At 36.0% G+C, this 27,511-nt stretch overlaps 1 pseudogene; it reads right to left on the bottom strand.

Annotated features, from left to right (window-relative positions):
• Window positions 1-18,788: 18,788 nt before the first annotated feature.
• LOC128108751 (phosducin-like protein 3) overlaps window positions 18,789-27,511 on the bottom strand; it is a 100,583-nt pseudogene continuing 91,860 nt past the window's right edge.

The following is a 27,511-nucleotide window of genomic DNA, read 5'->3' as shown; positions in this document are numbered from 1 at the left end:
ATGAGAAAATATTGCAAGCTATGATGCTGGAAATTACTAAAAAGTGGAAGCAGCCAACACAATTCTGTCATGTTGATTGTGCTTCTTTTACTTCTTCTTGGGGCAATTCATTCAAATTGAAATAAAAATGAACCAATTAAAACTTAGAATGAAGTAAGTAGTGTATGAAAATTAGAGGATTGATATCCAGGAAACTTAAATAATAATGGAGGAATCTGGAACCGACTGCAAGATACAACTCTGGGTGTGTTAAAAAAGATGAACAGAAGGAGAAAGACACATTCTCAAAATGGGTGTTGGTTAGTATCTTCTAGTGCTGGCCCTGGTAAAGAAGTCTGAGAAAATACAGCCTTGCTTTCTGCCTTGGCTTCTTTCTGTCTGTTCCTGCTGCTACTGTCTTGGACTGAAATCAGACTACCACTCATCATCCTTGCAACGTGACCTGAATACTAGTGGCTCACCAGAATCTTCCAGGGCTTTAGTATCAAAGTACGACAAGAGAATAATCTAGTTTTAGAGACTGAGCAGCTACAGGGTTTCCAGTCTATACAGAATAAAAAATGGTCACTATTTAGATATCCAACAACTATCACATGAGCCAATCTAATAAATACCCTTTGGTAGCATACAGATTTTGCAACATATATAATGTTCTCTGCATTCTGTTCTCCAAAGAACAACTGATGATGGGGTCTTTATGAGACTTAAGAGGTAAAGAAGAATGGTTTTCTTCTTCTTTTATTTTGTTTTGCACTTAAACATGTGTGGGAGGCTGCTGTAATTGATTATTATTTTATGAATAAAAACTCCACAACTATTTTATGTTTCTGGAAGTCAATAATCAAACAGGAAGTTAACTCAATAATGTTAAACCATCATCTTTTTTGTCATAATTTTTTCTTGTTGCTTTATGGTAAAATCTCTGTTGTCCACTACATGTTTCAGAATATGTGAGCACTCCCCGGTTTATGAATATCATTTTATTTTCAAAATTAGTAATAGATGGCTGAGTATCTTGTTACATTCAATGAAAATCAACTTCTATTTCCACTATGACACCATGGGCCAATTGGTATAATCCAGCATGATTTTCCCACATAAATTTCAACTTATTTCCAAACTTTATTTGAACTATAGTCTTACCCTAGTACTTGCATGTAAACTAACTTATAAGTTTTAAATGTCAAATGTGCTCATCTTTTGGGGCCTGTTATTCCTTTAAAAAAGTTAGGCAAAGAAGTCAAATGAGCTGTTGAAACATTGAAATTGCATGTTGTTACTTCCTGAACATGCTGTTAAGACAAAGTATTAGACCAATGCAACTTAAGGAAGAGTCTAATGACTCACAGTTAGAAGTTTATGGAAGCAGAGAAGACATGGCAGCAGAAATGTGAGAAACCTTGTCACATTGTATTCCCAGTCAGGATGCACAAAGTGATGTATGCTGGTGCTCAGCTCTCTTTCTCCTTCCTAATTTACCTAGGGCTGTTGCCCATGGAATGCTATTATTCCAGGTTAAGTTGGATCTTCGAATATGATTGAACCTAATCTATATAATTCCACATAGGCATTCCCAGATTCTGAGATGTTCCAATCTTAGATGATTCTAGATCCTGTCAAACTGATGATATTAACCATTGCAAACATGTTAAGAAAGTACTGAAAACTAATTTGAAGTAAGAAAATGTGGATATTGTAACTTTAGAGGACTTTTTCTCTTCTTAATTTTTCTATTTTTTGTTTGTTTGTTTGTTTTCACAGGTCTGGGAATATAGAGATGGTCTGAGCAGATTTGGTAGTTTTGTGATTCATCAAGTAAAGTCAGTTCAGGAGCTACATATCAAGCCATTCACCATCTATATGAAAACTTAGAAAATTTTTAATTTCATGATTAGTGAATGGTGGGTTATCCCTTTTCTGTCATATTTAATTGAGAAAATATCTAAAAAGAGTTTTTAAGTATCATGTAGCCACTTCTGTATGAAATAGATTTGACAACCCACTCATTACTTGAGCACACTGACCTCATTACACAACATTTTAAATTTCATGAGTCATCTACCCCATACCACAAATTCAAAATCAAAAGCACATACTATTGATAATGCTAATATGCACACTCTAAATGTACAGAGGAAGAAAGTAATACTCAATGCAAATAGTCATTTTTAATTTTTAGGAAACCAAGGGAAAAAGAAAAAGAATAAATCAAGGACTGTTTCTGCATCAGGTAACATTGCCTCTCCTCAATGCCACATTTGCTTACCAGACTCCAGTTCACACTACAGTCAGAAATATATGATTTTTCACAGATTTTCCCCTTCCATTTCCTCTCTTCAAACCCTCTCTCCCATGTTTTGCTTGCACTCCTTATAAATCTCAGGGCTTATTTTCTTTGATTATTATTGTTCCATGCAATATGCATAGCACAGACACAAATATGCAACTAAAGCTCGATGAATCCTTTTCTGGTGTTTGTGTGCATATGATTTCAAGACTGACTATTCTATATGGATTACCAGTTAGCAGGCTCATCGCTGGGGAAGATTAATTCTTCTCCCAGATGTCATTAGTTGCCTATAGACCTCTTGTTCTTTGAATAGGGATAGCACCCAATGAGATGATCTCCCCTTATCTGTTGGCATAGCTCTTGATACAGTCATTGTTGAGGTCTTGCCTTGCAGAAGTTTCTAGGAGACAGTCACACAGGAAGTTTCCTGTTCCATGGCTCTTACAATTATGTCCCTATTCAGCATGTTTCCTGACCCTAAAGCACATCAATTGTGCATCAAATGTAAGCTATTTTAATATCTCAATATAATCACAAAATTTCAGAATTTGTATTCTAAGAGACAAATGATAGGAAAAAACTAAAATTAACTCATAAAACAAAAGACACCATATAAGCCTATATAAATCCTAGACACATACTGTTCCATATTCTCAGGCATCTGAAAAAAGTATCAATCTGGCCTTCTTTACTTCCTACTTCTAATTCTGCTGTTTGATACAACTATGAATCAATCACAGATATTTGTTTTTAATTCCGTCTTTTCTAAAAATAAGAATAACAAAATTAGCCGGGCGGTGGTGGCGCACGCCTTTAATCCCAGCACTCGGGAGGCAGAGCCAGGCGGATCTCTGTGAGTTCGAGGCCAGCCTGGGCTACCAAGTGAGTTCCAGGAGAGGCGCAAAGCTACACAGAGAAACCCTGTCTCGAAAAACCAAAAAAAAAAAAAAAAAAAAAAAAAAGAATAACAAAATTAAAGTTAATATTTTTCAAAAGAATATTTTTCTAGTATCTGAAACACAATTTAGTCATTAAACTGTTTTACTTTACAAAACAGGGGAGATTAGAATATTCTAAGATTTAAGAATCCATTACTTTGGAACACTTCAAACGCAATCACTTTGTCAAATGTACCAGAGCTGTAACAATAATATGACTAAATTAGAACATCAACATCTTTCAAAAAGTATTATTCTTATTATTTAAATAGTTTATCACATAAATAGAAGCAAACTAGGATAACATTCATGAGATAATATGCTCCTGTAACATGATGTTAATCAATGACTAAGCATGGATTCTTCACAATCTTAATGGCTCCCACAGATTCTCCCTTTAGAATAATTCACTATAATCAAATTTGGAGTATATACAACATGCTAACAACTCAGTTAACTCACTGTAGTAATTTTTTTAGTTTTTTCCAAATTGAAGATTTATGTGTTTAGCTATATATACAAATATATATATATATATATATACACATACATATGAGCTATATCATATATCTGTATCTATGTCTGTGGTCTCACATTTGTGCCTGCATCCCAGAAGGTACATAGGATAACAGACTATATATGAGGGTCTGGCATGAGAAATTCATAGGGAGGTAGGTCAGAGACAAGATTTATTTTAAGATTAACTGAGATATTTGGTGTATATATCTAACTGGCTCACCCAATTAGCAATTGAATGAGTTTAACTTTGTTACTTAAAAGAGGGCTTATTAAAGTTCAGAGAGAGAAAAAAATAGATAATATGAAGAGACTATTCTGCCAAAATCTTATTATTATGAAATTTCATGGGAATTGTAACTGCTACTTATGCACATGAAAGCTCACACATACATTCATATTACTATTAAGATACCAGGTTACAAAACACTAGGTTTCTAAGATGCTTCAGTGATGATAAAGGTCATATAATCATGTATCTTGGTAGCTATAGGTAGGCAAAAATTGGCTTGCATACCCTTTTCTTTGTCCAAATTCTATACTTTCCCCAAGAGAGATGAGTTCAGGATCTTTCCTTTCCTTATGATATTTCTTAGCCTTGAAGAATAAGTGTCTGAGGACTCCATTTCATATTGGGTTTGGTTAAGGCTCCTGGGATTAGGCTACAGGTAAGGAAACAGTAAAAATCACTCATGTTTTCCCCAGTCACACTAGAAGACCTGGGTTATTTGCTGCTTCTGATGTATGGAAGCCAACAATAATGATTTGGAAGGAATCACTTTTCACACTGGCTTCCTGGAAGGCACAAGTCCCATAGGCCTCCTGAATTGTATAGTGTAAGCCTGTGATTTGGTAGCTAATAGAAATGCAATATGACTCCAGGGACCCTAAGAAGGGCAAACTTTCCTGTGTGTAGCTCCAGTTGCTCATTATGGCTTGTAGAGATACAGTCATAAATAGTGGCTGGATGGTACTGTGGAATTGAGTAGTTGAGAGAATATTTGAGTTCATGTAAAACGTCATTAAAGAAAATCTTCATAAATTATATTTCCTCCTCTGTGTCAGTTGGGACAAAGCAAAATATTAACAGTGAGTAGGCTTCCGTACTCCTGGCAAAAATTAACTATGAAAAGTTTGCATTAAACAAAACATGACGTATTCTGCTCTGAGGTTCCAAAAGACAATGGTTATAGGAGAAAGTGCTGATTATTCAGGAGAAAAATGAAAATATTATCAACAGAAAATTGTATTTAATGTAAGCTTAATTTAAAAGTCAATTTACCAATTGCCTCAGCTACACTTCAAGTATTCAATACCCACATATGCATGGTGTTTTTCATACTAGGCTGTTGAGAATACATCATTCTCACTCTACTGCAGAAATTTCCGTTGGATAGAACTATATAAAATGTTAGCTGGCTAGGAAAACAAATCCAGTACATTAAGCCTTTAGAAATCCCTTGAATAATCCAATATCATGCACTAACTAGTTAGATGATCAATTATAAAACAGTGTGATAAAGTGGCAGAGAAGTATATTATGCTAACATGCATGAATATTTGAGATTGGAGTTTTGTTCATAATTAATATTGGATGTATTTTATCTGCATCAATGTCTGGTTACCCTACTATATTTAGAGTTCACATTGTTTCCTCTGATTAAAGTATTGTTTGATCTTTTAATTTATCATATCTCCAGTAGTCTGTAAGAAGTCAGTTTTCCTCATCTCACATTGAGATTCCATGGGAATTTTAATCAATTTCTGTATACATTGTATAAAATAATGTTATAATCCATTTTTATAATTTAATAAACTAATAATTCTCAGTTACACTATATTTAGATCTTGGTCATGCACAATTAGATGCTTTCTCTTTTTGATACAAAATTCATTTATTCTTATAGAAATTAGTGTTTGGCATTCTTTTTGGCTTTACCTCTATGAATTATTTTTATAAGCTTAATACCAAAAATCGAAGTACTTTCCTCTTTTTCAGTTTGCTGTCACAAGGGTAAGGTGTTTTTTTCAATTTGGAAGTTAAATGAGAACCTTCACAATACTCCAGAAATTTCACAGTGCTCTTCTTCATACCACCTTTTTTCACAAGAAAGACTTTGCAATTCTTTTATCACATGAAGTATTCGAATGCTCATACCTGTTCTTGACATGTGAGAAGACTTAGATATAGTTTTCAATCAACAAAAAACAGAACTGTCTACTAGAATGGCACAGGTGATTGCTCAGGAGGAACTTGGGCCACAAAACAATCACTGATAATAGAAACATTTGAGATTTAAAATAGATTAGGTTTCAAGAAAATGCAACAGAACTGCATATGAAATGGTATAACAGGATAAAATGTTATTTCTTATTCCAATTAAAGTCTTTAGCCAAATGAGTTTCATAATCTACAGTCTAAATTGAAGCACCAATCAATTATGACTGTCATGTCATAAACCAATCAGTTTGAATAAGTCCAGGGCAGGTCAAATGTTTATAATGATTATATTTCTAAGTCAAATGGCTCATACAATATCATTGTAGTAGTAAGAAGCTAGCCAAGAATTTTGTTGCACATAATTCTCTCCAACAAGGCAGGTGAAATTCTTCATATGGTGACACAGTAGCACACACAAAAAATGGAAGCCTGTAAGGACTCTGAATGGTTAGTCTTCAAATAATTCCTTTAGTGTACCTGACATTTATTTATGCAGTAACTCAAAGAACTTATAGCAATTCTTATCCTTTTGGGAAGACTTTACAAGTCCTTGTGGTATGCTTGAGTCCTTGGGTAAATGCCCAAGTGTGGTATCGTTAGTTCTTGAGGTAGATTGATTCCCAATTTTCTGAGATACTGCCATACTGATTTCCAAAGTGGCTGCACAAATTTGCACTTCCACCAACAGAGGAGCAGTATTCCCCTTGCACTATATCCACTCCAATATAAGCTGTTATCAGTGATTTTGGTCTTAGCCATTCTGACAGGTGTAAGATGGTATCTCAGAATCATTTTGATTTGCATTTCCCTGATGTCTAAGGATTTTAAGCAATTCCTTAAATATCTTTCAGCCATTTGGGATTCTTCTGTTGAGAATTCTGTTTAGATCTGTAGCCCATTTTTTAATTGGGTTGTTTGATATTTGCATTTGCTCAATTATGTTCATAACAGCATTATTCATAATAGCCAGAACCTAGAAGCAACCTAGATGCCCCTCTACCCAAGAATTGATAAAGAAAATGTGACACATATGCACAATAGAGTATTACTCAGCTGTAAAATACAATGACATCATTAAATTCACAGGCAAATGGATGCAACTAGAAAAATATCATCCTGAGTGAGTTCACCCAGAATCAGAAAGACAAACATGGTATGTACTCACTCATAAGTGGATACTAGATGTAAAGTAAAGAATCATCAGACTACAACCCACAGCCACAGAGAAGCTAGGAAACAAGGAGGATCCTAAGAGGGATGTATGGATCACCCTGGCAAGGGGAACCAGAGGAGATCCTGATGAGTAACTAGGGATTATGGGGGGGAGCTATAGAGGGTAGGAGATGGGGGATGAGAACATGAGGAACAGGTGGTTGAGCTGGGGGAGGGACAGAGAGGAAGAGCAATGAATGAGATATCTTGATAGAGGAAGATATGGGGTAAGGGAGAAACCTGGTGCTAGGGAAATTACCAGGAATTCACAAAGACAACCCCAGATTAGATTACTAGCATCAGTGGTGAGGGTGCCTGAACTGGCCTACCCTGGTAATCAAATTGGTGAATACCCTAAATGTCATCATAGAGCCTTCCTTCATCCAGTAACTGAGGGAAGCAGATGCAGAGATCCACAACCATGCACCAGACCAAGCTCTGGGAGTCCAGTTGAAGAGAGGGAAGAGGGATTACATGAGCAAGGGGGGTCAGATCATGATGTGGAAATCTACAGAGACAACTGAACCAAGCTCGAAGGAACTCATGAACTTTATAGTGAAAGCTGTGGAACCAGCATGGGACTGGATTAGATGCTCTATATATGGGAGACCACTTTGTAGCTGGGTAAACAGTTAAGGGGCCCCTGGTAGTGTGATCAGGATCTATCCCTGGTGCATGAGCCAGCTTTCTGGATCCCATTACCTATGGAGAGATAGCTTGCTCACCCCTGATAGAGCTGAGAGGGGCTTGGTCCTGCCTCAACTGAATGAACCAGGCTTAGCTGTCCAGCCATGGGAGAACTTACCCTACTGGAGAAGGGAATGAGGGGTGGGTGGGAAGGTGAGGGGAAGCAGGAGGAGGGATGAGAGGGGAATCTGTGGTTGGTATGTAAAATGGACAAAAAATAAATAAAAAAAATGATTTGATAAGTCATAGCAATAGTCTTGTTAAAGTGGATGCTAAGGGACATGTGTGAGACTAGCAAAAGAAGAATTCCTCATAAGATCCATGTCAATTACAGATATATAAAATCATGGAGGAAGGATATAGTTGTTGTGAGATGGTCCCAAGTCGAGGACTAGTTTGTTATAGAGGAAAATTAAATAATACAAATTCTCTTCCTGAGAATTCTATTCATTCAACTTCCAATGAAATGGTATTGTGAATGTGAGCTCTGTGCCAAGGAAGAGGAATTGCATTTTGGTAATTTTAATAGTTTGTCACAATGCAAAACATTTTGCCATCGTGAACCCTCATGCTGTGCATTAACCTAATGTGCATTTTCTTGCTCTGTTTCTAATTACTGAACACATCTCCAATGTCCAGAGTTTATTAATCTAGAACTATATTAATACTAGACTCTGTTCTTTAGAAATTATTGAAGCCATAGACTATAAAGACACTTTCACAGTCTCTGCTTTTGGTTTCATTGTTTTCTGCTACATGACAACTGATTGAAACACTGATCTCCACGTTCATCAGTGTAGGCTTGATGATAATACCATTTATATTAAAACCCCCAGTGAATCTTTGCAAAATAAATCCAATCTTCAGTTGCATAAGAGTCTGGAATAGTAGTGAAATGAGTGAAATAATTGCATTCCCATTTTCGGAGACTGGAAGGAGATGACCTGACATCTTTAACACATAGCTTTCCAGGTTGCCATGGTTTCCTGTATTCATGTAGTATAATATACAAGGTAACTTAGGTACTGATCATGGCATGATCTTTATTTTGATAGTGTGGAGATAGTGACCCTGTCCTCTCCTTTATTGTTGGCTAGATGAGAAGATCATGACCATATTTCAAGCTGGAGCAATAAAATCAAGTGTGTATCCAGAGTTAAGAGGAAGCAGAACTGATGATTGCTAGCAGTCTTAGATAGTTAGCCTTCTAAGCTAGTATTGGATAAACCTCATTAGTCCTTATTCATTTTCTTTTCTTTTTTTTTATTTTGCAATACAATTCAGTTCTACATATCAGCCACGGATTCCCTTGTTCTCCCCCCTCCCGTCCCCCTCATTTTCCCCCCAGCCCCGCCCCCCATTCCCATCTCCTCCAGGGCAAAGCCTTCCTCACAGACTGAGTTCAACCTGGTAGACTCAGTCCAGGTAGGTCTAGTCCCCTCCTCCCAGGCCGAGCCAAGCAATCCTGCATAGGCCCCAGGTTTCAAACAGCCAACTCATGCAATGAGCACAGGACCCGGACCCACTGCCTGGATGCCTCCCAAACAGATCAAGCCAATCAACTGTCTCACCCATTCAGTTCAATTAGCGAGAATGAAGAGGGTTTATATGAGCGAGAATTGTTGAGAACAAGGTTGGATAAAGCATAGGGACAAATAGCCAAATGAATGGAAACACATGAACTATGAACCAATGGCTGAGGGGTCCCTTATTCATTTTCAATGATAGTTGTTATATATTGCTTCGGAAGCTTGATGTTTCTGACCTGTGATCAAAGTTCTTTGGTCTGTTTCATTCTTATCTAAATGGGACATTTTCATCTTCTTTTCTTCTGTAATCATTATTAACTTCAATTATGTGATTTTTGAGGTGTTTTGGCTTAGACCGCAAAATGACTTGCAATAGTCTACGATATGGGTTTCCAACAGTGGATATATCCCTCTGATTGCTTTTCAGAGTACCTGAAATGTGTCTGTTGACTCTCAGCACATTGCTCTTTCCTTTCAGTGAATGCAGTGGTGTACTTACAGAGCAGATCATCCATCCATCCTTCCTCCACTATTATCCTCTCTGGACAAATGATTCATGTGCTAAGTGATGCCAATGTTAGCAAAAGTGAAGAAAGGTTTTACACACTTGAAATTTACTGGATACTCATAACACCCCATGTATCAACTCTTGAAAGGTTAAAACATATTTAAAACTGGCTGCTGAGATAAAGGAGACCAATGCAACTTTTTCTGTGGAAAATTTTCTACTTTGAAACTGTAAACTAGAATACTGACCAAAAGATAGTTTAAAAATAGACCAAAAAATAGAATTCGCAATATTTAAAAACCCAAAAAAGAAGGAAATTAGAGAGTGTTAGTATAGAACTGCAGAGGCAACCTTGACACCCAGATCCTCTATAACACCTAATAATTCTCCAGTCCATGGCTAACACTGTTATTTATGCTAATGGTTGGTAATGTAAGCTGAATCCACAAAGGGCAAGTATGAATTATTAGCATTTGTTTTGAAGTTTCTACAGAAAGGGAGTATGACTCTGAGCATACTTCTAGAGCTGATTAGAAATGGAAGAAAGAGAAAGTTATACAATTTTATTCAGGGAGTGACAACCCCTAAGTGGTATAATGATAGCTAAAGTCTTCAAACAATCCACACAAGTTAAACTGATCAAGCATTAAGGAACTAGCAACAGTGAGAATGGTGGCAAGAAGAAAACAGCAACCATTCACAGAAGCATCTTCAGTAATGGAAAAACAAAAACAAAAAACAAAACAAACAAAAAACAATAAGAATGATCGAAAATATCAAACTCAGAAAGATATATCCTTAAATTATTAGAAATCCTGGCTGTAGATGTAACTAACCGTCTTATTAAATAAGAAACACAGAACCAGTGCAAAGAAGAAAGCCAAGAGGTCAGAGCTAAGAGCTAAAACCTTACCCTTCCTCCTGCGGTGGTCCTATCTCTCCAAAAGAGAGCTACTTCCTGTGTTAAAGTTTTTATATAGACTTTCTGTTCTGCCTTCTCATTGGTTGTAAACCCAACCTTGTGACCGCCTCGTCACTGCCTGTCTGTAGAGACTTCCAGGTCTTCTATGGTTGGTATTGAGATTAAAGGCCTGTGCATCCAATGCTGGCTGTATCCCTGAACACACAGAGACTTACCTAGTTCTGCCTACCAAATGCTGGGATTACAAGTGTACGCCACCACTGCCCAGCTTTCCTATGGCTTGTTAATAGCTCTGACCCCTGGGCAACTTTATTTATTAACATACAAATAACATTTTAATACAAATAAAATATCACCATACCTGGCAGTAGTTTTTTTCTTTTTTTTATTATTAAGAAATTTCTGTTCATTTTGCATACCAACCACAGATGCCCCTCTCCCCACTCCTTCTCCTCCCCCCAGCCTTCTCCCCCAAAACACTCTCTATTTCCACCTCCTCCAAGGTTAGTCTTCCCATGGGGAGTCAGCAGAGCCTGGTACATTCAGTTGAGGTAGTTCCAAGACCTTCCTCCCTGCACCAAGGTTGTACTAGTGTCCTATCACAGGCAGTGGTCTCCAAAAAACCTGCTCATGCACCAGGGATGGATCCCCATCCCACTCCTGGCAGTAGTTTTATCTCCTTAAAGAGATAGTCATATCATCTGTGAAAACATAGAGTCCAACTGGACGGGCAGGAGGAGGGAAGAGGGGAATCTTTAATTGGTATGTAAAATGAATAAAACAAAATTATTCCTCATTAAAAAAAACAAAAACAAGAGTCCATTGTGTGTTTTTACAGAGTATGAAATCCATACCAGTGTGTTCCCACCACCCAGAAAACTAGAAAACTCATCTAAACATTGTAAGGACTAGAATTTCCAGTGAATTGACACTTCAGCTGAACTGGCACTATAGGGTGTGTACGACTGGTTGAGCTTTTGTTTAAGATGAATGTGCAAATTCTAGATTTTACACATTCACTGTCAGGGACCAAACATGAACCATGGAAAAGTACTAGCTAGGCCAGAGAACAAGCCACAGGCCCTAAACCAGATGCCCACAAAGATAAAGAACATCCCATGGTCAGGTAGCATAGCAACAGAACAATGGGCCCTGACTAGTGACCTTATCACCTAGCACAACATCCTGCAGCTTCACGACCCACACATCCCCCCTCAGCTACACATCCCCCCTCAGCTGCATGTCCTGCATGTCCTGCACCCCTTTCTTCCTTCCTGCCTCCTCCCCCTCCCATGCTATATAAGCTTTGCTGAGAAAAATAAAATTTGCATCTTGATCAGAATCCTGTCTTGCTGTCTTCCTTCGTGTCTCCCATCCTTTTCATTCTCTCCTGCAGGTGGGTTGCCCCCGGTTGAGACACCTCTGGTCGGGGCAATCTAGTTTTTAGGGAACTCAGCATCCTCATGTAATATTATCATTATCTTGAAAATTCTACCAGGAAGAGTAAAAAGGAAGCCCATATTTAAAATAATATTTATGCAATGTGAACACTCAATGTGTACATTTTCATACTAGCATATAGCGATTGTATTAATATTTCAAATAATACAATTTCACTGAACTAAAATTATAGAAATCTTCAAGTTTGTATATTGCAACAAGCTAAACTAGTAAATTATTTCACAATGTTGTCTCAGGAATGAGTAATATCTGTAAATTCAATAGATAAGGAAACTTTACTTTCTATATTATTAATTTTATGTAAGTAATATGGAATTATTTGGGGGCTTATAGATGGCCTGAATGTGAGAAAGTTTTATAATTACTAGTACAATTTTATACATACCTGAATCAAGATGTGTATCCTTTTACTGGTCAGAGGTCAATAAGTGGTTTATCTGGAGAATGGGTAAGTCTACATTTTTACTCTCTGTTATAAAACCCATTATACCTTGTGGCTTAGTGTAGATCAGAAAATAGTGGCTCCTTTTGCATATGAGTAGGACAAGTTATATATCTCAAAGGTTAATGTTGTCATTTTGTAGGAATATTACTCTGTGTAGTTTTGAACATCCTGTTTTACCTTTTAAATCATGTACAGTTTGCTATTCTCATCTCTGTCAAGGATTTGGGTATCATAGAACTAAGACGTCCATGTTTGACATCAGAAGACATTACTTTCTTTTTTGGCTTTCTTTTCTATTTTACTTTTTCATTCATCATACACATAAAAGAGACATGTTAAAAAAAAATAAGGTCATTGCTTTTTTTTTTTGAAGACCTTTCTATACCCTGATTTACATCATAGTGCTTTTATTAGAAGCATCTCAAATGATGTCTATGAAGTAGAACTGGATGCTTTACTTACTTTCAGTTTCCTGCTACAAGAAGGTAATAAAAATGGAATCAAGATACAGCAGTATAGGCCACATATTCTGATACTGTTTTTTGAAAATTCCTATTGTGAGTCTAATTTATCATGTTAAGAGAAAAAAAAACTAATAAATGCCCCTGAAAATGATGACTGATGCACTAGAGTGAGATTGTGCTCTTTCCTGGATGCACAGATTGCACTTGTTGACAGTCATACAAATACTAGCTTGTTCAATTAATATCCAACTTAGGAACGTATACTGTGAATTGTGCCACTCTAGCTTGGCATCTTCCATGAATAAATTCCTGCCAACCATTGTTGCATAGTAAAGTCTATGTTAGGTATCAGCTACAAAGGAGACCAAATGGCATTTCAGTTTAATATGTTGTTAAATTAGCAAGACACGGCCAATTTGCATTAGAAGTAAATAAGTCCTAGTCAATATTGTCAAACTAAGTCATACCTTACAGTTCTTTGTCTGATGTTTTTATACTGGTTCAATTTTCACTGATTTTTGTGAACATAGTAAAAAGTATGTTTTTCTGGAATTTTATTACATCTGATACTAGAAAGTAGTTTATGTATTTTTCTAAAGAACAGGAGACAATTAATATTTCATTACAGGAACTGTTAGGTTATTTTGTATTGACTTGTATTATCAATCTATTTAACTTAATGGTAAATGTAATTTAGTAATTTCTTTGGTGATTCTGTATTTTAATATACAAATCTGTGGAATAGTAGGTAGAAGAAGAGAATCAAATTTATAGAAGTTTCCTCTGACCATGCTTGTGCTTTGGCATATGCAGGTCTATATATACTACACACACACATACACACAAACACACACACACACACACACACACACACACACACACACACACACACAGGCACACACACATGTGCTCACAGAGAGATAAAGAACAATACACATCACACATACTCTACTATTACTACTGCTACTACTACCATTACTACTACTACTGGTGGGAATGGGGGGGGTAGATTGGGGTGGAAGGCTGGGGGTGGGAGGAGGGAGGACAGGGGAATCCTTGACTGATATGTAAAGTTAAAATAATTATAAAATAAAAATATTAAAAAAATAAAATAAAGACAAGTGTTGTGGGATATATGTACACTGTGTGAAAATGTATTGCTGTGATTGTATAATAAAAAGCTGAATGGCCAGTAGCTAGAAAAAGGTTAGATGTGACTTCCAGAGACAAAGAGGACTCTGAAAAGAAAAAAATGCAGAATAACCAGCTTGTTGGAAAGGAAACAGGAGGTGCAAGATGGAAGAGAGGTAATGCCACATAGCAGAACATAGGTTATTATAAATGGGTTAATTTAAGTTATAGGAGCTAGTTGAGACAAGCCTGAGATAAAGGCTGAACTTTCATAATTAATATAAGTCTATATGTTGTTAGTTGGGAGCTAGCTGGAGGGACAAAGAAGACTCAATACAGAAAAGAATTACTGAACGACCCTCTATGTCTACTACTTACAAGGTATTGTCACATGCTTCTCATAACAGAAGGAAACACGAATTAGTGATACAGGAAACAGTTATTTGAATTAATATGTAAGAATACTTTGTGATAAAGATACCTATCTTAAAGTAATATGACTTGATAGTATTTTCTACTCATGAGGAAAAATGAGTGCAGAAATGACTCACATGCATATTTCTAGCAACCATGCTTTGGCCAATACTAAATAACCCCGCTTCTTCAAATAGTTATTTATCCTCCTAAAGCTCTCTTAGATTTATTTTGTTAAACTTCAGATTATTCATATATGGCCTGTATGATACACAGAAGATAATTACCTAAAAATGGTACTTTGAAAATATTTTACTTGGGCTGGAAAGATGGCTCAGTGGGTTAAAAGGTGTCAGAAGCTGTTCTTCCAGAGGACCTGGGTTCTATTCTCAGTACCCCCACATGGCAACTCACAACTATCTGGGTTCTATGGATACCAGGCACTATGTGGTACATAGACTTACATGCCAGCAAAATACCCATATACATTTAAAAAAAGTCAAAAGAAAATGTTACAAACCCTTTTTTTCCTATTTCTTTTATTATTATTATTTTATCAATTATATGAGTGTGTCATATAATGGGTTTTGATCTTAGTTACCCTTCCACCAACTCCTCTGAAATCTTCTCCCTTCTCCTCTCATACAACCTTGTGTCACTTTTGTTTTGTTAATCTGTCAAGTCCAATTGGTGGTGCCCACTTTATTTATTTATTTATTTATTTATTTATTTAGATTTTTTGAGACAGGGTTTCTCTGTGTAGTTTTGGTACCTGCCCTGGATCTCGCTCTGTAAATCAGGCTAACCTCAAACTCACAGAGATCTACCTGGCTCTGCCTCTGGAGTGCTGGCATTAAAGGTGTGCACCACCAATTCCCGACTGCCCACATCTTCTTACAGGGGAGGTCTTCTACTGAAGCATGGTTTACTTGCCGGAAAGCTGACTCTCACTCTCCCAGCAGCTACCAGTTATCAATAGCTCGTTGGCTAGGAGTGGGATTCCATGCCCATCTTTCCACATAATGATAGAATTTGGTCTGGAATGAGCTTTTATAAGTTTTGTGCATGCTTTCACAATTACTGTGATTTCATATATACAGCTTCTTTACTGTGTAAAGAAGACACTGCTTCCTTGTAGTCAACCATGTGTAAAACCAAGTGAATGCCAGTTAACCATAAAAGCAGTTAAAATAAGGTTTCAGCATCAATGTTATCCAAAATATCTAATCTGAAAAAAACTTGATCTATATACAGCACCTAAAGTGGCCAATAGAGATCGACTGACTTTGTACATTTAGTGTACAGCAACTTAAGAGGTTATTGAATATGTTTTATGTATACTCACATACACAAATGTATAATTTTTCAAAGAAATAAAGGAAACCAATTCTAAAGAACTAAATAAGGAATGATGTTATTGTCTCAATAAATAGAGAATGTTAACAGTCACAAATTATAAAAGAAAGAGGCAATTCTGACTGCAAATTGGAAAATTCACTGGAGAAAAGCAACATTAACTTTGATGTGACAGAACACAAGGATTCAGAAAGATAGAGCAGTAGAAATTACATATTCAAAAAACTTCAAAAAGAAAGAATGAAGACAATGAGGTCTGTAAGAAGTGTGGGTATTCCGGCAACACAAAAACACATTTGCAATGTGAGTATTAAAGAAAGAGTGAGGAGATAAAAGAGAGAAAACATTTAAATAAATACTAGAAAATGTCTCAACCATGAAGAAAAGTTGTACTTTACACATGTACACTCTTTAGACAACATCAAATAGGATGAATTCAGAGATCTACCCAGGAATCATAGACAACATTTCTAAAGAAATAAGAACAAAATGATTCATCAGTTTCAAAAGTGGATAAACACCCAATCATGCATCTTCTCCACAGAGACAAGGGAAGGAGATCTACAACGTGCTATAAATAAGACAATCATCAACACCAATATGTTTGGCAAGACAATATTGTGCAAATCAGACTTAAGTAAAGTGACTTTCAGATGTACAAATAACTAATAAAATTCCTTTCTAAATTATTTGTCTTGTCAGAAGTACTAAAGGCACTTTCTGAGGGTGAAAGCTATTGACACCAAAATCTATACTATGTAAAAACTGCAGGTGAATAAATCCATGTCAGTAACAATATTAGAAATGTGAGTCTATGCCGGGCGGTAGTGGCGCACGCCTTTAATCCCAGCACTCGGGAGGCAGAGCCAGGCGGATCTCTGTGAGTTCGAGGCCAGCCTGGGCTACCAAGTGAGTTCCAGGAAAAGGTGCAAAGCTACACAGAGAAACCCTGTCTCGAAAAACCAAAAAAAAAAAAAAAAAAAAAAAAAAAAAAAGAAATGTGAGTCTATGCTTCTTCTTCTTCTTTATCTTCTCTAAAGCATTAATGAAAGCAAATTCATAAAACATTACACATATTCATAGAAAATATTCATATATATATATATATACATTCATGTAGAGGTATAGATTTGATATGTTAGGCCAATAACATTGAGAAATGAAATAAATTTGACAGTAACAACCCATAAGATGTGGGTTGAGATGAAATTTTAGTGAGGTGAGAAAAAAAACACCAGATGGTAACTGAATTCCATAGGAAGAAAGAAAAGGGGCCAAAATTGGTATGAAAATAGGTCTCTAAATGGTTATGTAGGACACTATAAATATGTACTTCTTGTTTCTCTTCTCAGCTCCTTTAGAATACACAGATTATATAAAGTAATTGAAACAATAGAATCTCAAATTGGTTCTCTGTGAGCATAAAACATATATAAAAATAATATAATTTAAAATTATTATGTAAAAGAAGGAGTCAATAGAAGAGTTTCTATGGTTTCTTAGAGCAAAGACACACCCAGAGGGCTTCACTGATGAATGACAATGACATTTTTAACTTTTTAAAATTATTTTATTTATTTATTTGAGAATTTAAACATGAATATTGTTTATATTATTCTCCCTGTCTCTCTACTTTACTCCCTTCTACTCCTTCCACATCCCTCCTATTCCATAGCCTCTTATTCCATAACTATACTTGATATATGTGTGTGTTACCTGTGCGTGTCTGCGTGTGTGTGTGTGTGTGTGTGTGTGTGTGTGTGTGTGTTGACAAATACAACATGATAAGATCATTAAATGTTTCTCATATGTGTTTAGAGCTCCTTTGTTGGGATTTGCTAACCTATCAGGGGCTATTTAATATAAAAGACTGATTACCCCTCTCAGAAATTATCAATGGCCTATATCTCTTCTCTTTTTCCAAGTATTAAACTTTGTGAGATTTCCTACATCAATTTGTATCTTCCCTTTTGGTATCTTACTTTAGAAATGATATTATGAGATTTCCTAGGCAACTCTATATAAATGGTATATAAATGGTTTATCCTCTAATTCACAACAGGAATACATTCTAGCCCCCTGTCTCAGTGCCTATGGGAAATCCTTTGAGTTGTTGGTCATTGGAGTCCAAGGTACTCAAAAAATAATGTACAGAGTTGCTGTTGCTATTGATTACCTCATATAAATTGAAGGTAATATCCTATTGCTGAAGAAACCATACGCTTCAGACAGAGGAAGTGAAAGAATCAAGCTGGGACTGAACTGGAGGCAAAAGTGCGAAGGCAAATACACTGAAGAAAGTGAACCTGGGAGCCAAGCAGAGCAGCCTCATCAGGCATAAGGAATGAGTCTGTAATGTACAGTGCTCAAGGAAGGTCTTAATCTAAATGGAAGGGTTTATAAACTTCTTTTCTGATGTATATTTTATAGTGAAGGTAAAATGAATTGATTTTCAACACACACACACACACATGCTCACATACACACACACAAACACACACCTTCTTTTTAGATAGAAATATACATTTTTAATGAAAATTATTTTCTATCATCATTGTAAACATTTGACTTAACATTATTTTTATTTCCTTCCCAGTATAAAATCTATCTGCATAAGTGTTCTTGAAATAAATCCTAGTACTAGCAACAGTGGTGAGGGTGCCTGAAACTGGCCTACCCTGGTGATCAAATTGGTTAATATCCTGTCATCATAGAGCCTTCTGTCTTGATTGCTCCTGACTCCAACAGTTTCCACTCCAACTCATCTCTCGTCAGGTTCATGCCGCCGAACACCAGAGGACCAATGAACTGGGCCTTTATGTCACCTTCCAGGTAGACGAACACTGTGGGCAGATTCCTATCGGGGTAATTGGGGATGCAGGTCGTTGAAATGGCTTTGATAAATTTCACATCGGTAAACTTCCTGGCCAGTCCATTCAAGCGCTGGTTTATCAAGGAACAGAGGGGAATCCCTTGCTTGTACAGGTATAAGATCACCCACAAGCCCTCGCCGGCTCTGGTGACTTCCTGAACATAGTCCTTTCCTGAGATCTCTAAAACTTCTCCAAATTTGTTCTTCAGCTGAGTCGCCTTCCACTCAGCCAGCCTTTGCTGCTGGTACATCTCGATGGCACGTTCATTCTCTTCGTTGAACTCATCCTCATTCTCCTCCAGCTCCTCCAAAGTCATGTCTTCATATGTTTTCACCACTGACTGCTGAAGGAGTCCTCCTTTTCTGCTTCTTCCTTTTCCAGTTCCTTCAGGCTCTCCTTCGGGGGCAGAATGCCCTTCTTGCATAAGATGTCATTCCACTCGGTGTCTGTATTGGGGTCCTGTATCTTGCCTCCAGTCACTTAGATCAGTGCAATGCCTCAAAACAGTATTTAAAGTTATCTATAGAACTAAATTTTCTATGAAACACATCAATATGTAGTAGCTTAAACTATCCTAAAATGTGATATATCTCAATATAATTTCCCCATACATCCAATGCTTTCCACATAGCCAGATCATCCTTTTAATTCTTAGTATAACAACTCTTTTATTCTTCCAATAGCTTCTCCCATAAAACAGTTGAATTTTACCAACTATTACTGAAGCAGAAAACATGTCAGAAGCAGGCTTATGTTTACTGATGTTAAATAGCATTCAGGGATGAGGGAAATGAATGGTAATTATGCGGAAGATGACTCTCTTGTATACTAATCATTTAAAATATTGATATGGGGGCTCACAGTAAGATGAGTAAGAAATATGATTAGTAAGCTAGAGCAGTCAGCAATTCAGCATGAGGATGAGAAATTAGATATAATTATTGTTGTATAACTCTAATGTACAGATGCTTTCTTGGCAATCAGCCTGGGACAGACAGTCAATGGGGTGTGAGTCATCCTTGAATGATGTATTATTTGGCCAAACATACAAGAGTAATTGCTGAAACCTAAGCTAGTCTGAGTTCCATTATATTCCCCCAAGAGGATCTTGGCACACTCCCCAACATTTTCTCTAGTGGTCAGCACGGTTAATGACTAAAATTACCATCTGAGTCACCTTGAGTCTGCAGAGTCTCTACTCTCAGTACCTCAGCATTCTCTCCCAGGATTTGCTGAAATTCTTTGTGCTGCTACACTGTATTAGCATCTCCTCTCCACCAAATTCTCACCTTCTGGTGCAAGGGAACTTCTTGCAGATAGTTTCCCTTTGGCTAGGAAAGAATAGTCATTCTTATTTCTTTTAAGGACAGAATTACTAAAGTATTTTTTCTTCTATAGCATGTTGGGACAAAATATGTTTCTTTCTATCTGTTCTCAACACTTCACTCTATCACCATATATCTCATTTCAAAAAAGGAATTGATGTATCCCATACTACGGCATTTTTCTTCTTGGTCTCCCTCTCAAGTTCTTATATATTGAATACTTTCATCTTCTCACAAACTCCTTCAGTAGACCCCAGATTGTGTACTTTCACTTATATTGCTGTCAATTACCTCATTCATCAGTGTTAACAGAATGTTTCAAAGGATATAATGTAAAGACTGTTCTATGTCACAAAGAAAATATTCAAACACTATATGGTATGTAGGCTGGTTAAAAAGTAGAAAACCTGGTTAGGAAGAGAAATGGATAAGTTGTGTAAAGATAAAGGACTTAAGAATTTCAAAGTCAATGCCCATTACATTTCTGACATGAAAATATTGGCTCTAGGTAAGAAATTTTTGAGACATCAGTACAACTTTTGTTGAAATTAAAATAAGAGCTCATAGATAGTAGAGGACTTTGAAATGATACAAATGAATTTTGCTGAGAGAGAAATCAGTACTAGAATACAAATAAAATTAGAGAAGAGGGATTGAATATCCCTTACTAACAGATACAATAAGCATTAACTACCTTTGCATTATTTATTAGTGTAAACTCTCAGCTGATGTCTGTATCCATGAATTTTTCCTATCACAACTCTGAAAGGTAGATAGATGATTTTCTAAATAATAATCATGCAACATCATTTTACTAACATTCGTATCCCAGGCTGTGTTAGTTACTTTCATAAAACAGAAACTCCTATTGTACTAAATTGGCATAGTTTGTCATTCTCCATGTATGAAAATGACCACACCTTTAAGCAAACTATGTGAAGTACTTTTTTTTTAAGAGGACAGAGTTTGAATCCCTTATTGATTGATTTTAACTCTTTCTTCTGTGTAAATCTTGCTTAGTGGGCACAGAGAATAGAATCATCCGTCCATCAGTCTGATGACTGGAGAGATGGAGTTTGTATGTGAAGTGGGTGGAGCCAAATAGAATATGAGTTCATACAGTCTGCTTATTGTCTCTTTCAGTTCTCTCCTTTAGCTAGAATATAAATTACAACTTCTTCCTCCTCTTCTTTCTCTTCTTCCTTTCTTCTCATCCTCTTCTTCTTCTCTTCATACATTTTCAATTTCATTGACTCTAATTCCCCAATTATTGATAATGATGATTCCTTCAATATATATATATATATATATATATATATATATATATATAAAAATTATACATTGAATATATATAGTAATAAAAGGAAACAAAAAATAAAGTACAAAAAGTATATTAAGCTCTGGGATCATTGTTGAAGACAGAATGAGAAATTTGTAAGAGCCAAAGGGTAAGGGTATTTGCAGTGAGATTGTGTCTCTTTGTAATGTCAGAGTATGTACCCATAATTCTCACCAACAAAACTGCTTAAAGAAGAGGTGTGCCGGGCGGTGGTGGCGCACGCCTTTAATCCCAGCACTCGGGAGGCAGAGTCAGGCAGATCTCTGTGAGTTCAAGGCCAGCCTGGGCTACCAAGTGAGTTCCAGGAAAGGCACAAAGCTACACAGAGAAACCCTGTCTCGAAAAACAAAAACAAAAAATAAATAAAAAAAATAAAATAAAAAAAAATAAAAGAGAAAAAGAGCTGAACAAGAACAATTAGACGTGTTAAGTTGATGAGGTCCAGGAGGCTTCAGCCCTGAACAAATAACTATAGGTAACTAAGGAACTATAATAGCACGAGAAATCATCTTCCTTAGGGAAGAACATACCAATTGGTCAACGAACAGAGAATGAGCAAACTTGAAAGCATGTATATAAGTAATGTTATAGACTGAGCATTCTGTATTTTCGTATTTAGGAGTACATATGTATATAAATGTATGTGTTCATATCTGTATTTAGTAACACACAATGAAAAAGAGGCCATGCATCTGAATGAGAGTAAGAAATGGTATAGAAAAGCATTTGGAGGAAGAAAATGAAAGAAGAAAGGATGTAATTCAATTGAAATCTCAGAAATTAGAAGAAATAACTTTTGAAAGTCAATGGAAGACTTGAAAATTACTCTTGGCCCTTTAAGCTTGCTTCATCTTATAATAGGAAACAGAAAGAAAATGTTTCTTTTCATATAACACTTTTTCTTTAGAAATATAAACTTGGTTATGAAGACAAAAATCTTATCTAAGCCTTATATGTTAATTCCATTTAATCCCTTCTAAAGCTTGATATTTAGGAAAAAAGAAAAAGCTAAACTACTGAGTTTCATATTCTTATGATGGTTGATTTTGATTTTGTTATACTTTGCATTGCTTCCAAGTACCTCCTATGAAATAATCTTTTATGAAAATTTCTGAAGGTATGATTAATATAAGGAGGTTCTTTTTTGAGAATAACATTTAAGATGCTCAAAAATTCAGTGGAGTACTAATCAGTTTTCTTCTGTTCCTCACAATCAGATTTTAGTGATGAATTTTAATATTTATAATCTAATTTCACCAAATACACCATAAAAAGAAACTGGGTTGAAAGTATAAAGTATACTATTTCAAAGAAATGCTGTCGTAAATACAATGTTTGAATTTGAATTATTAACCAATGGTAGAATTTGAATGGTGAGACAGCTTTAAACACTTCCAATTAAAATAAACTACAAGAGGCAATGATGAGAATTTCTCACCCTCTTGGGTTTGCCACTTGGGTTTGATGTCTGTTTTTGTTAAGGGACAGTCTTATGCATTGATGACCTCTCATTGCTAGATGCCTTATTGAAAATCTCTGTACAGTTTCAGTTGTTCCTTTTAGGAATCACTGACTTAAGGGGACTGAAAGACAGTAGAGGGTTAAGAGTGCTTGCTCCTCTTTCAGAGTACATAACATGATTCTCTGGGACTGTGGGGTATAGCTCGTAATTCACCCATAACCCAAGCTCCAGAGGACCTGACACCATCTTCTTGTTTCAAAGAACACTACATATATGTACCCATACTCATACAGACACACACACATTGAAATAAATAAAAATAAAATAATATAAAAATCACTAAACTGGATAAGATTGTGGCTGACTGCCTGACATCAAATTTGAAAAAGTATAAGTGAAAGAATTGTTCATTAGATATCAACTGTCAGTCATTCGTTGGGCTAAATATTTTGTATACAATAATTGAAATGAGAAAATGGCCTTGATATACCATTGACTCCTTAAAAGCTCTTCTGGAGGTACAGAACAGACACACAGGTCACATAAAATGATGCTTTTTCATATGTAATTAATTGAATATAAATAAGTAGGAGACAGGAAATGGCTTGAATTGCTAACAGACCTGATATGGGTCCAAGTGTGTGGAACTGAATCCATGATTATGTGTACTCCTGTGTTGTATTTTCCTCCCTAAACCCTAAGCTGTCCTGCTGGTAGTAGAGATAATGTGACCGAGAATAAATTGGACAGGGGTGTCACAGGTAAATGATAGTATGTGGTGAAAAAGACATAGTGGAAGATGCAACTCTCCAGTTAGTGCTGATAAAGTGTGGGGTTTCCACCCTGGAAGCTATGGTCACACAGCTGCCACTTAGACCTGCCATAGACAAGCTTTACCATTTTATCTTCTTCTATTGACAAATAAAAATATCAAGCTTTTCCCCATGAAATGGCATTCTCTATAAAGCATGCCTCTCAATTACTAATGTACTAATGATTTTTTTCTGTCATGACATACATTATTATTCATTATTAATAAATTATAAAAATTCAGTGTTTGGTTTATTTTAAGGAATTAACTACCTTATACATTCCTTAAATTTCATATAAATTTTGTTTATCAAACTGAAACTAAATCTGTATTATAATTTTAATAATTACTGAACTTAGTGAAGGAAGAAATTCAAAGAAATCCTTTCATGTAATGTAATAAAGTACCAAGTATATTTTGGAGAGATACTTCAAGTTTGTTCATGTCCCAATCAAAGAAATGTTTTTTTAATAAATTTTTCTTCCTCCTGCTCTTTATCTCTTCCACCTCCTCCTTCTCTTCCACTTCTTCCTCTTCCTCTTCCTCTTCCTCTTCCTCTTCCTCCTCCTCCTCCTCCTCCTCCTCCTCCTCCTCCTCCTTCTCTTCTTCTTCTCTTTCTATTAATCTACCACTTTTGATTCTGGAGTAAATCATTTACAAAAGTAAAATCATGGCAATAAAAAATACACAATATTAGAAAACTATAAGCCTGAATTTTGCTGTTATGTTTGCCATTCTATTTTGTGTATAAATATTCATTATGGCTATAACGTTCTATTTTTCTTTAACTTCATTAAATTTGGTATTAATATTATCATTAATGCAGTGAATACTAGGACTGTTTGCCTTCTGACTGTAGACTCTACTGACTGTAGACTATAACCTTCTCCTCTTGTCCCTCCTCCTCCTCCTCCTCCTCCTCCTCCTCCTCCTCTTCCTTGTCTTCTTCCTCCTCTTTTCTATCCTTCAAGACCCTTCATATTATGAAAGCAATACCTTATAACACCCCCACCTTTTTGGGACTCTGAAACTTTTACAATCATCTTACTACATTAAAACAAAAGTCTATTTTTTTCAAAGCCGTCTGCACTGAAATATAAAATTTCAGGAAAACACAACTTAAAATGGGCCATTTCTGTGAGAAGTAAGAAAACTAACATAGGGAACACATTTATGTAAATTGTAAAATTTAACAACCAAATCGTAGATATTAATACAGTTAACTAATGAAAAAAGTAAAGTTAATTTTTATATATATATATATGTATATGTATATATATATATATATATATATATATATATATATATATATATATATGAAATCTTTTAAGTAAGCAGAGGGTTTGTCTAAGATACTTTTACCCATCCCTAGTTTTGAAAAAAATCACCCAATACTTTATTTCAGTATATAACCTTGAAGATATTCTTCATTGCTTCAAGATTTCTACTACAGAGATGGTCACCTCCACTGGAGTAAAACTGTTTTGTGCAGTTATCTTGAGGATTTCCAGGTTGGATAAGTCTTGGACCAGTTCTCAAACAAACCAGAAAGCAGCAGTTCAGATTTCCCAGAGCCCATCTGAAGCACCATTAGTTTTTCTCCCTGATGTCTGTTTTGGCACTCTGAAGTATGATCCCAAAGCTTTCTTCCAGTGAATCATCATGAAGAAAGCTTAGAGACATTGGTTGAGATCACCCAAAGTTCAAAATTGTGATTGTCACACCTCAACCATCATTATCAACTGATTCTCGCCCACATAGACTCTCTGATACTAAGTTAAGTCTAGCTCCCTTGAAGAAAATTCTTTCTGGTTGTGCCCCACATAAACATCATCTTTGGTTTGTCTCTGAGATGTCACAATTTTTATTCAGACATACCTGCTTGTATACCTATGCCTATCCATATTGAGGGTCATCAACTTATAACCTATCTCACCCACCATAGTGTAGTTGCCATGGGAACATTTATCTAAAAGGAAGGCACTCCTACTGAAATACAATGACATGCCCTTATCTAAGTCCCATTTACTACTGGATGTCATGTTTAGAGTCCCTTTTTTTCTCAAGTTGAAATCAAGGCTCTAAACTACAAGGTCCAGAGCATCTTCTGATGTTGGAGTTATGTGAAGGGAGACATAAAACTAACACTGAGGAAATCCATTAAATCATCAGTTCATACTTCAAAAACCTCTACTTCACAAAACTGGAAATCTAAAAGAAATGGATAATTTTCTGGATAGGTACCACATCCCTAAGTTAAATCAAGACCAGATAAACTATTTAAATAGTCCAATAACTGCTAAGGAAATAGAATCAGTCATTAAAAGTCTCCCAACCAAAAAAAGCCCAGGACCAAAAGGTTTCAGTGCAGAATTCTTCCAGATCTTTAAAGAAGAGTTAATACCAATACTCTTTAAATTGTTCCACACAATAGAAACAGAAGGAATATTACCAAACTCCTTCTATGAGGCTACAATTACCCTGATTCCCAAGCCAAACAAAGATGCAACAAAGAAAGAGAACTACAGACCGATCTCCCTCATGAACATTGATACAAAAATACTCAATAAAATACTGGCAAACAGACTCCAAGAACACATCAAAACAATTATCCACCATGATCAAATAGACTTCATCCCAGGGATGCAAGGGTGGTTCAACATATGAAAGTCTGTCAATGTAATACACCATATAAACAAACTCAAAGAAAAAAACCACATGATCATCTCACTAGATGTTGAAAAGGCATTTGACAAAATCCAACACCCCTTCATGATAAAAGTCTTGGAGCGATCAGGAATACAGGGGACATACCTAAACATAATAAAGGCAATTTACAGCAAGCCAACAGCCAACATCAAATTAAATGGAGAGAAACTCAAAGCGATTCCACTAAAATTAGGAACAAGGCAAGGCTGTCCACTCTCCTCATACTTATTCAATATAGTACTTGAAGTTCTAGCCAGAGCAATAAGACAACATAAGGAGATTAAGGAGATACAAATTAGAAAGGAAGAAGTCAAGCTTTCCCTATTTGCAGATGACATGATAGTATATATAAGTGACCACAAAGATTCAACCAAGGACTGATACAGCATATAAAAACCTTCAGCAACATAGCAGGATACAAGATCAACTCAAAAAAGTCAGTAGCCCTCCTATATACAATTGACAAACAGGCTGAGAAGGAAATCAGAGATACATCACCCTTTACAATAGCCACAAATGATATAAAATACCTTGGGGTAACTCTAACTAAGCAAGTGAAGGACCTATACGAAAAAATATATTGAAGAAGATATCAGAAAATGGAAAGATCTTCCATGCTCATGGATAGACAGGATTAACATAGTAAAAATGGCAATCTTACCAAAAGCAGTCTACAGATTCAATGCAATCCCCATCAAAATACCAACACAATTCTTCACAGACTTGGAAAGAACAATACTCAACTTCATACGGAAAAACAAAAAAACGCAGGATGGTCAAAAGAATACTGTACAATAACACAACCTCTGGAGGCATCATGATTCCTGACCTCAAGATCTATTATAGAGCTACAGTAATAAAAACAGCTTGGTACTGGCATAAAAACCGACATGTGGAC

This window comes from Peromyscus californicus, unplaced genomic scaffold (assembly GCF_007827085.1).
Source record: "Peromyscus californicus insignis strain IS unplaced genomic scaffold, ASM782708v3 Scaffold_13__1_contigs__length_99412109, whole genome shotgun sequence".
NCBI lineage: Eukaryota > Metazoa > Chordata > Mammalia > Rodentia > Cricetidae > Peromyscus > Peromyscus californicus.
This window is presented reverse-complemented; position numbering and strand designations above follow the sequence as displayed.